Here is a 12,069-nt window from a genome sequence, read left to right as displayed (position 1 = left end):
GTCCACGACTCACATGGATCGGATGTTGTACATGAGTGGCGCTTTAGAGGGAGAAAAAAAAATGCTGCATGCTAAATCAGCATTAGCCGGACTAGGTGGTCAGTCTAAAAAAGAAAGAGGGGCGTATGTTGGTTTTGTACATGCTTGAAATGGGCAAGATTTCCAATAGATTCGGATCCCACAGGCAGCGTCGGTAGGCGAAGCAGGAAAGAAACAACTGCAAGGGTACAATGGTAGGTAGGCAGGTAGAGCTGATGGGCCCACCTGCCTGATTGTTATGGTGGATTTCCTGTATATATGTATTTTTAAAAGGACGGTTCAATGGTCCCCCTACCTTTTAATGGTTTGGTGCCTTGGATTGCACCGTTGGCTACTTCGCATTGTAACTTTTTGCAGGACGCCATCTGGCTAGTGACTAGGGGTGCACATGGAACTGGTAGAACCATGGAACCGGACTGAAATCGTTCCAACGGTCCGGTTCGATCTAGTTCTAAATTGCACCGGTTCCACATTTTCAAGAACCATTAGATACGGATCGGTTCCGGTTTAAGGCCATGTAGAACCGAACCAAACCGTGAACCGAACCCTTGATCCAAACTATTGATCCGAACCATGGCTCTAACTGTGGATCCGAACCGTAGATTCGAACATTAGATCTGAACCGCTGATCCGAATAGGTCAGTGAGTCAGCTCGACCCGTCAGTGCACCTCTTTCTTCTCTCCCTCACACACACACACACACACTCTCTCTCTCTCTCTCTCTCTCTCTCTCTCTCTCTCTCACCATCTCTTTTTAATTAAATATATAACAACATTTCATGGGAATTTTGTAGATGTATGTTCGATATACATGCGAAGGGGAAGCTATTGACTTCTTTAATGGCGGATTCCTGAACATTTGAAAAATTGGAAATTCTTCTTATTCTTACATCAATGGACAACTTAGCACAACTGGAAGCCTTGTGCGAAAGGCTTTACAACTCGCAAGATTCAGCTGAAAGAGCACTTTGAAATGCTTTTCTGTGGACACTGATTTCATCTCACAATGTCAATACATTCTGGACAATGCATTGACTCCTTATGCATTGATGTTGGCAAGTTCAAGCTTTTTGAAACAACCTGATTTTTAGGCCAGAACTGTGGAACCGATCCGGAACCGAACCGTTTTTCATGGTCCGGTTCCGGTTCAGTTCTAGGGTACTAACGGTCTGGTTTCGGTTCCGAAAATCGTAGAACCGTTAGGAATGGTTCGGTTCCGGTTTCACCCGGTTTCGGTTTCACTCCAGAATTAGACCGAACCGACCCGTGTGCACCCCTACTAGTGACCCCAACACCAGCCAGCTAGCAGGTGTTAAAACACTGTGGGCCCGAGCATGGTGTATCTGTTTTATCCACGCCATACTTCCATTTTTCCTGATCATTTTAGGAGATGAGCCCAAAAATGAGGCAGATCCAAATGTTAGATGGACCACACCACAGGAAATAGTGGTGATTGAATTCTTACCATTGAATTTTTTTGGATAAGGGTGATATTTCGGTCTTCCCTTCGTACAGGTTCGTGTGACCTTATCAATGGGTTGGATGGCAAAGAAACATTACAGTGGGGCCTATTAAGCTTCTAACAGTGGACATTTAGTCAACATGGTTTTCCTGTGGTGCAGTCCACCTGAGATTTGGATGTCTTATTTTTGGGGTGTGCGATAAAATGAGCTGAAAAAAAATGGATGGACAGCATGGATAAAACAAATACATTATGGCAAGGCCCAAAGCTTTGACACCAGCTAGCTGATTGGTGCTAGGTTCACCATCCCAATGCCCCCATTGGACCTAGCTACAAACAGACGGTCCGGTTAGGGATCTATGGAGCCCACTGTCATGTATATGTTTTATCCATGCCGTCCATCCAATTTGAAAGATGGTTCTAGGCAAATACATCTAACTTGACAATACATTACCATAATTTGAGGAGATTGGTCACCTACTCAGTCACTCGCAGAATATTTATAATGATCAGGTGATAGTCGGAGGGTGAGATTCTTCCTTTGAAGATGGGTTACACCTTGCCTTTCGTAAGAAAGTACTTTTCAATATACTAGTACAATCAAACCAAAAAAAAAAAAAAATACTTACAATCAATCACGAAAGAGTAACTACAATAATGCTTCTTTCGAAAGAACTGCTTGCATTAGATAATGATCAAGTCCAATGTATGAGAATAAACTTCGAGAACAACTAAGATATTACCGCTACTAGATTATCAATGCTTTCAAGACTGAGCTAAGATATAGATTTGATTTGTTTGTGTTGATTTGATTATGTGTGTTTTGCTTCTCTAATCTTCTTAATATCTATAGTTTTCTTATGTAGTTATTCTTCAAACGTTTCTCTTCTTTATTGGATGGTTATGGCAATTGAGGCGTCATTATTTAGATCCTTCTCTTGTTACATTTCTCTTTTTGACTATTCCTCTTATCTCAGCTAAGCTCTATTACTCTCTGTCATGGCTTGCTATTCGACCACGTTCCACTTCTGGATGTCTTGGCCGCACTACTTTATCAATCATTTGATGACGTGCAACATTAAATCAATGTCAGTTATGATTATGCGAAAAGTGGTCCAAGTATCTCATAAATCCACTCATACACCAATCTCTCGTGTAATGCCACATGTCACTCCTTAGTAGCTTTTCCTGGAATGACTAGAAATAGGGTACAACAGGTTGGTGTCGCCAATGTGACATGTATTCAGTTCGCATGTGCGGATGTAGGATCCTAGGCCGGAATTAACTTGAGGGTCGTTTTGCTTCACGAGTTGCCTCTTTCGAGAGCTTTTACGCTGCCGTTTGATTGATTATGTTTGACTAAAGTCTCCAATAGCCAATTTTTCCACTTTTACAGTCAATTATACCTTATAGAAATATTAGGGTAGGGATCCAAAAATTTCCTTCCCTAAAATGACTATTTGATTCTGCGATTAGAGATTCTAAGCAAGGAACTGCATTACAAAGAAGGAAGGTCTAAGGCACCCGCTCTGCCCGTACAGATGTACGTTCTCTAAGATGATTTAATACGGCCTACATAAGACGTGTGATGGGTTTAATAAGTGGGTCCGTTGCAACTTGTTGCAATGCCCCGGTTTCCAGAACCCAAGTATAGGACTCATTTCCAGAAACTCGAGTGTTAACGATCAACTAATATACAATAGTACAAAATCAGAGTACAATAACATAACCAAGCGTAGATAATATCATGAAACCAAATATTAAGATTTTGGTCCACCTAGTTGGGGACCTTAATTATAAAATTCATAAGTTCCAGTGCATCAAAACAAACTATAAGGGAAATACTATATCTACTAATTGAGTCCATAATATCCAACCACCTCCTGCTACGGCTCTTCTTCATAGTATCCATCCTCTGATCCGGCCACCACGACCTCAAGGCCCGCACTGCAATCACCTCTATGTATACCTGCATACTCTGTACGATTGAATATTCAATGAATGAGCAGCCAGCTCAGTGTGAATTCCCCTTAAGAATACACACCGCCGCCTTAGCTAAGCATAGTTAAAAATAATAAGACATTCAAAATAGTACATGATGTAGTTTTATTTAAATGCATGGATGCGTTAATGCACATCGACCTAGGGATGCTCATCTAGTCGGACTTGGTAACTTGGGCTTGTCACCCATGCATAAGACCAGTCATCAACGTAGCACATCACATGCATACATCATGTATAACATAATGACTAAGCCATTGTACATTACGTACGTAGGTCGATAGTCGATGGTTTGGAAGCTAGTGAAATGATACCCCACTAAGCCTAAGGGCATGTGCTACAACATCCAGAATTAGCCACCCGTCATTGTCAGTATGTCATGAATGTATGATTAGTCAAACCTTTATTATTCCAATTACAACTAACCAATTTAAATAAACTCAAAGGTCACTAAGAGGGGCTCGTCACCTAGCGTAGGCCGACAACTCGGGTATAGTGTCCCATGACCACCATCCCCGGCCCATGAGATTTTCCCATCTTATGATGTTTAATGGATGTCCGACGACCAGTGGCTAATCAAATTCAATAAGTACAGATTATCATCACATGGGTATAAGTCATTAAAGCCACACAGGGCAAACATCAAAATATGGGACAGATATTAAACCGCAGCGGTAAAAGGGTATTCGAAACATTAAATCGAGACAGTAAGGGGTCAGGCAAGGTTAAATCAAAGCAGTTAAATGGGTTATTTCTAAGCCACTCAAGCCGTATGACATATGTATGGTAAATCCCACATTAAAGTTCCATGTCCCATATAACCTCCAAATCAAGGGTTTATTTCTTACCACACTCCATCTCATTACATCCTAAGTATGAGTCACATACACAAGGGGATTACCCACTAGTAAGTGTTGTGAATATAGATCCATAAGTGACTTACAACAATTCATGTGGAAATATATAGTTATAGTATGACAGACATATGTTAAGCATAATAATGACAATTGGTCATGATGTGAACTATCGATTAAATTGAGAGTTATCATGCAAGTAACTATCGCATGCAATCATGGTTCACAACTATCAACTATAAATCATATATAAATCATGTATTAAGAATTCATAACTAGTGTAAGAGGCCGCATGCTACGAGATAATAATTATGATTATAATAAGGACTATTACTTAAACTAATTTGGAAATGGAAAGCTTAAAGGGAACAAGTCATCACCTAACCTTGTAGCTTGATCGAAGTTTCATGACAGGCTACCTTGCCTCTAGGCTATCCTTTGTCCTAAGGGGTTGTCATAATGAAGTTTGGCCCAACCATGCTCTCTTTGTCGTATCTGATTTGGTGGGGAGTCGGGATGGAGGTCCTGTAGCCAGGATGGAGTTAGCAATCATACTCATTTAGGACTCTACATCCCTTGATTTGATTAGTCTTACCCATTGTGTAAATCTACTATGTTTTGGATTGATAATTCTAAGTAGTAGGTCAACTAGACCTTGCACTGAAATAGAGGACTAGTTGGGTTAGTTTTGACTTGAGTCGATTTATCCGAAGTGGCTTAGTTGAGGCCATCTCTATTGTGAGAAGGATTGCATGAGCGGGAATGGCTTGGACCCCTCATTTATCAGTCACACAAGGACTGGAATGGAAAGAACTAAGTTAGTTGGGGACCCCATTGCCGATTCACAACTCTAATGGGCCCAGTGGCCTATCTACTGGGCCCAGTACTTGTGGCCCACTGAAATCAGTTTAGATCCAACCCAGAACTTGTGGCCGGGTCCAGCTTGGATTCGGCCCAGTAACTGCGGCCCATTTCCTTACCCTAGGGGCGGCCCATTGCTGTAGCTGGGTCAGTCTAGCCCGGCCCAATTACTGCGGCCCACTAACCTTTGCTCAGATGCGGCCCACACTCGGTCAGCGGCTAGTTGTTGCGGCCCACTGAGCTTTGCTCAGGTAAGGTCCACACTCAGTTAGCGACTAGCTCGCCATAGAGAGGGATACCGAGTCACTGACTCGGCCATTGGACGATTGGTCCCACTCAGCTATGACTAGTGCTGAGTCGCTGGGTTAAAATGACATCTACACAAACTCAGTTTAAACTCAACAAGCTTTGTTACCTGCTAGCACACGATAGGATCTTGGTTTATCGCCGGCAATTTGGAGAGAAGAGAAGATTACAAGAAGGCCCACGGCCTATGCTAGAGAGTCGATAGCCCTGGCTCAGTCCAGTCGGTTGAGCATGTGAATGGACTGGAGTCTAGCCATTGATCCCTCCTCCTCTCTTTTTCTCTCTCATTCTCTTACTCTAGCGGTGGTGCTACAGGTCTATACTGACCCAACTCAGTCTAAGTTAAACGACTGAGTTGGTGCAGTGCGGCACCGAGTTCGTACCCACCCTGCACTCGATCACTCTCTGTCTTTTCCTCTATTCTCTCCCGTTTTCTCTCTGAATTCCTTGGTGAGAATCCCAAGACGGACGCCCTCCTTATATAGTCGTGGAGTATGCTCTAACGTGCCATCCAACGACTGTGAATAGGTGATCGAACTCACGTACGATCCTTGGGTTTCACATGCATGGGACCCATCCATCACCAAGGATGTGTTCTTACTGCCAGGGCTCACCCGAAAAGAAAACTTTTATTCATTATGGGGCCCACCCCATCACAATGGGTCGTTCGACCTAATGGGGAAGATGACGGGACGATCATGACAGATTTTTATCTGTGGAGTATTAAGATGATTTGGTCCGTTTGGATGGCTCGGATGAGACCTCTGATCACCGCAAGGGCCACTAATTTGGCCATTCATCAGCGTTTCGTGCACCTCGCGAGATTTCTCGCGCCTCCAAGGTTTTCTCACGAGATGGGAGGTTCCTTTGAGAGAGTCGTTGCAGCCCTACAACGAATGGCGGAAATTACTCCTCGCGCCCTGGTGAAAGGTTTGGATCGTGCCAGAAATGGTAATATTCCTCATAACTTTCCACTTCTCAACCGGTTGCCTGCCCATTTTGGACAATGAAAGGAGAGCGCGAATCAAAGCTCTGAAGGACAACTGGGATGGAGGGAGAAGGGCAGACGTGGATCGCCCTCGTGGCAATCCCCCGATGCTTTCTATTTTTGGAAAAAAGGACCCTACCGCACGTTGTCATCTGTCCCTTGCTCGTGTACATGCACGTTTTCAAGGGTTCAGTTGGCTAATGTGGACTTGGTCATCCGGAGCTCTCCTACTCGATGGACGGTCCTGATCTACCAGACGGTGGCCCGAAGTGGGCCACATGTCATCCAAACGAACGCTGTCCATTTTACACGGGCGAACAGAGAGAAGTTCTCTCCTTTTTTTTTGGATTTCCACAGGTCAGCGCCCGTTTGACCGCTTGGGCAGTCCGGTGCATGTCACGTGTGCTAACTATAGTGCACGCACACTCCCATGTGGGCCCATCGTGATGGACTCGTGCAATCTGCACTGTCCATTCGTCTAGGTGGTCCCATTTGAGGGGTTTGACCAATGATCAGAACGATCCAAAACTTGGGTGGCCTATAAGTCATGATCGGGGTGCTTATAAATGGATTTCTACTGATCTGAGGGTTAGATTCCCCCGAGCCCAGGTATTAACGGCCCAAAGGGTCCTAGAGTTATGGGTATGTCCAGGCCCAACCATTTTGACTGTTGGGCAGACCTGGAACCACGTTTTTTTTTTCCATGAGTTATTGCCATTGGTGTACACCTAGACACCTAGCTATCTGTGAATCTTATTCATAGGGTCCACTTCTGATCCGAGCCATCGGTGTGGGTTGTCTATTCTAATCCAGGTACGTCTGCTTTTTTGAGCAAATGGTGGTTGGACTCAATGGTCGGGGTAAGGAGATTTGATTGTTGGAATAATCCATGGGATCAGTGGATGTTTTGAGCAGTCCTGATGAGTGGTTGAAGTCCATTCTTACCATCTTGGTTTATATTAGAAATGTTTATTAATTAGCAATTACACTAACAATGGTTTTGATGGTAACCCCGGTGTACCAGAGGTGCGGGGTGTTACACTTGTGTGGGGAAATGTCATTTCTCTTTTTCATTCTTTTTTTCTTCATTTTTTTTTTCATGGGAGGGGACTATTTCGCCACTAGGACCATTGCCACCTCCATGAGACTGCTCCAGCAAGTTTCCTGTCTGCATCCAGTGTCATTCTAACGAGCTTTTAAAGATTTTTTGCCACTCTCTGACATACAAGATATGCCAGCCAAAGGTCGGTTTATGTTAAGATAATAGTGACTTTTGTATGTTGTTTTTATGTTCGTTAGTGGATATCATCGTGAAAGTTCGTGAAAGGGAGAATGGTGTGGTGGTTCCTTTTATAATAATTATTTTTATTAGTATAAATGATGAGAGTTTGTGGAATGGATAAATTTTATAATGGAAGAATTTTATAAGGAAAGAATATTGTAATAGATGAATTTTGAAATAACAAAATATTATAATGAATGAATGTGATAAATGTTGTAATGGATGAATTTGTAGTGGAAGAATGTTGAAATGAACGGTCATAGCTGTCATAACTCCCCATGGGTTGTAGATCCCATGAAAATAATCATAACTCCCCCATTACAGGTCTGATTTGGGTGATTTTATACTCGTTGAAAAAATAATTTGATAAACTTTCAAATGATTTTTGAATCACCTCATTTAGACACCATTTGGTTGCCCAAAAGTAGGCCCAAAGTTCATTATGACATTTATCATCAAATGAGATATTCAAATAGATGAACTTTAGGCCTACTTTTAGGTAATCAAATGATATCTAAATGATATGATTCTAAAACTATTTGAAATTTCATCAAATTATCTTTCCAACAAGTATAAAATCACCCAAATCAGACATGTAACGAGGGGAGTTATGACCCTTTTTATAGGATTGCTTACAGTGAGTATTGGTGACCCACAATAATTTTGGACTAACTTTTAGGTAATAAAATGGTGTATAAATGAGTGATTTTAAATGCATTTGAAATTTCATCAATTTAACTTTTCAAAGAGCATAAGATCCCTCAAATCGGACATGTAATGGGGGAGTTATGGTCATTTTCGTCGGATCAACAATCCATAATGCATATCAATGATTCACAGTCCTTGATGAACTTTTGGCCCACTTTCATGCAATCAAATGATATTTAAATGAGGTAATTATAAATCCACTTTGAATTTTATCAAATTGCATTTCTAATAAATAAAAGATCTCCTAAATTGGATATGTAACGAGGGAGTTATGACCATTTTCGTCTGAATGATGATCCATAGTGTGCATTAGCGATCCATGGTGCGTATCAACGATCCATAGTGAGGACCGCACGATATTAACTGTGGATCACCAATATTTACTATGAATCGCCTATATTCAGTGATGATCGTCGTTATTCACTGTGGATCACCGATACTTACAGCGAATCGCTGATATACATTGTGGATTGTCGATTTGATGAAAATGACTATAATTCCCTCCTTACATGTCCAATTTGGGTGATCTTGTACTCGTTGAAAATGTAATTTGATGAAATTTTTAATGGATTTAGAATCATCGCATTTGGACACCATTTGATTGCCCAAAAGTGATGCCCAAAGTTATTATGGACGTCGATACTTACTATGGATCACCAATCCCACAAAAACGAACGTAACTCTTTCGCTGCATATTTGATTCGGTTGATATTGTACTTGTTGGAAATGTAATTTGATAAACTTTCAAATGGTTTTGCAATTACCTCATTTGGATATAATTTTTCATTATAGTATTAATCCATTCTAACATTCATCATATTCTTCCATTCCAAAATTGATCCATTATAACTGTAAGCCCCATATCCTAGACCATACCGTTCCGAACACTTCCGCGGTCTTCACGGTCGAATTCCAGCAACCTTTGACCCTTAATCAGTATTTGCGCGCGACCCTGAGTCACACACCGTCAACCCGAGTTAACTCAACCCAAGACTTGTACCCTAGAGACCGCGCCGTTGCCACGGTTCCGATGCATCGTCTCGCGCACCGAGGCGATACCCAGGCCAGGAGATGTGGGCCCACGTTCGGTTTTAGGAAAACGCCGCGCGTACGAATTCCGAGAGAATCTCTACAACTTGTCACATCCATCAACCCATCAACCAATCACCTCAACCAAGTACACCATCACCTTACACCCTTCCCCAAGCAACCCCTAAAGTTAAAAAGGTTCTTACACACCCATACTTTTCTTACACCATCTACCATAAAAGTCTAAAAGTCTCTTACACATCCATCACCACCACATTCATCACCCATCTCTCTCTCTCTCTTTACAACCCTCACTCTCTCATTTTTCAAACTCATTTCCAAGCAACCAAAATACCATACGTCCAAGCCCTTTCTAAACTCCAAGAGAACTTTTTGTGTGGCCCACTTCCTACCCTCTCATCTCCCATCTCAACCATCTAAATTTCATCTCCTCCATTAGGATCGAAGCTAAGGAGCAAAGGAAGCCTAGGGAGCAAGAAGGAACGGTGGGTGATTTTGAATCTCCACTTATTTATTTTGTTTTGTGATTTAAGGGCCTACTTGTGGTGGGACCCACCTTGATGTAGGCTTTATATCAAAGAGGGGCCCATAGTGGCGGGGCCCCTCCATCTTTGCCGATGTCTCTCTCTCTTCTTTTTTTTCTCTCTTTCTTTCTATGATTATGGCCCACCTATAATGTGTGTATTTTATCCATGCCATCTAAATAAGTGGGCCACCTTGATCCTTTTTGGGGGCCTGCATGACCGGGAGGTCACACAGGCCTGGATGTGGGAGAAACACAAATATCAGGTTGTTTCAAAACAGGTGGGCCATGTGGGACCCAACTTGATGAGGTATACATCCACACCATCCGTCTAAGGGTGCTGGACGTAATTGACAGTGGGGGTGCTAATAGTGAAGTATGGATTGACAGTGGGTGTGCTAACAGTGGAGGTGTATTGAAGGTGGGTGTGTGCTGACGGTGGGGTCCATGGGACTCATCCACGCCCTCCACCCCACGTGTGTGGGCCACACCATGGTGTATATGTTCTATCTAAACCGTCCATTGCCCCTGGACGGTGGGACCCACGTCCAAGTGAGGCCCTCTTGTTATCCATGCCCAGATCATACTTCCAGTGGTAGGCTGAGTAAAAGATACCTCGTTTCACCCTGGGGCCCAGAACCATAGCTTAGTGGTAAGCAGGGTGGAAGGTACCTCGTTTCAACGCTGAGGTCTTAGATTCCCTAGTAGGGTGGCTAACAGTGTAGTGTGAGTGACGGTGGGGTCCATGGGACCCACCCATGCCGTCCATTCATGTGGTGGGCCACACCGTGCTGCGTGTGGTGTCCACCGTCCTTGGACAGTGGGACCCACCCCCTCATGTGGGGCCCTCCCTGATATATGTGACCGTTCAGGCCCTAGACGGCCTGGACGTCAGATATCATATATATATACATGTTGTGGTGGGCCCTACGTGGGACCCACCTCTATTTTGTTTTAAAGAAAAAGAAAAGGAAAAAAAAAAGAGGTAGCAAGGCTGCACGTACAGTAGCTCTTTTAAGCCAGCAAGCTCTGTAGGTCCACGTGATGTACGTGTACTTTCAAGTTGTCCATATGGTGAGACCCACCTGGTGATTAACGTCAGCAAGTTCCATGGGTCCCACGTGATGAATATCTACATCCCAACCGTCCTGATGGTGGGACCTATTGTTGGATAGTGTTTGGATGGTGCTGATGCACTTGGACAAGTTTGGAAGGTGCTGATTTATATGGAAAATGTTTGGGTAGTGCTGGTCCTCATTGATAGGTCATGAGCCCCATGGATTTATAGTGTACAATGTACATATGTTACACCTACCACTACTGAAATAATTTTGGTATGGTCCAACCCACTTGAGAACCATTGGTACGGCCCATCCATGAGGCCCATCATGATGCATGTGGCCCATGGGTGGGGCCCACCTATTTGTATTGATAGGCCCAAATTCGTAGCCCATTTGGTGCATACAAGGCCCAAGTAGTGTGGCCCATTTGTTGTATATGAGGCCCACATGAGAGGCCCATCGGTGCGACTTATTTGATTACATGAGGCCCATTTGTGCTCTAAATGGGCCCACTTGATTTGATTCAGCCCATTTGAATCGGCTCATTCGAATCGGCCCATTTGATCGGCCCATCCAATCGGCCCGGTGCAATGTATGTGAAGCCCATGAGCGGGGCCCAATGTGATGTATATGTGGTCGTTGCATTGTGTATGAATTCTTTATGTAGGTCACTCCTTGGGAGCAATGTTAGTTAGATGTCCACATTGATGGGCAATGATGGTTAGATGTCCTCATTGTGACCTTCCCTTAGGCCTTGTTAGGCCCATTCTCTGCGTGGGTTAACCCAAATAAGTGGGCCCTATTCGCCGTATGTGATTGATCAATTCCAATTATTGATTCCGATTATCGGTTTCGATTTTTGAGTATGTGTCAACATAGCATCATGATACATGTTCATACGCATCATCTGCATGCTTGTGATGAGATGAGTGAT

Source organism: Magnolia sinica, chromosome 1, assembly GCF_029962835.1.
Source record: "Magnolia sinica isolate HGM2019 chromosome 1, MsV1, whole genome shotgun sequence".
Lineage (NCBI taxonomy): Eukaryota > Viridiplantae > Streptophyta > Magnoliopsida > Magnoliales > Magnoliaceae > Magnolia > Magnolia sinica.
The sequence above is the reverse complement of the archived record's forward strand: the minus strand, read 5'-3'. Positions refer to the sequence as shown.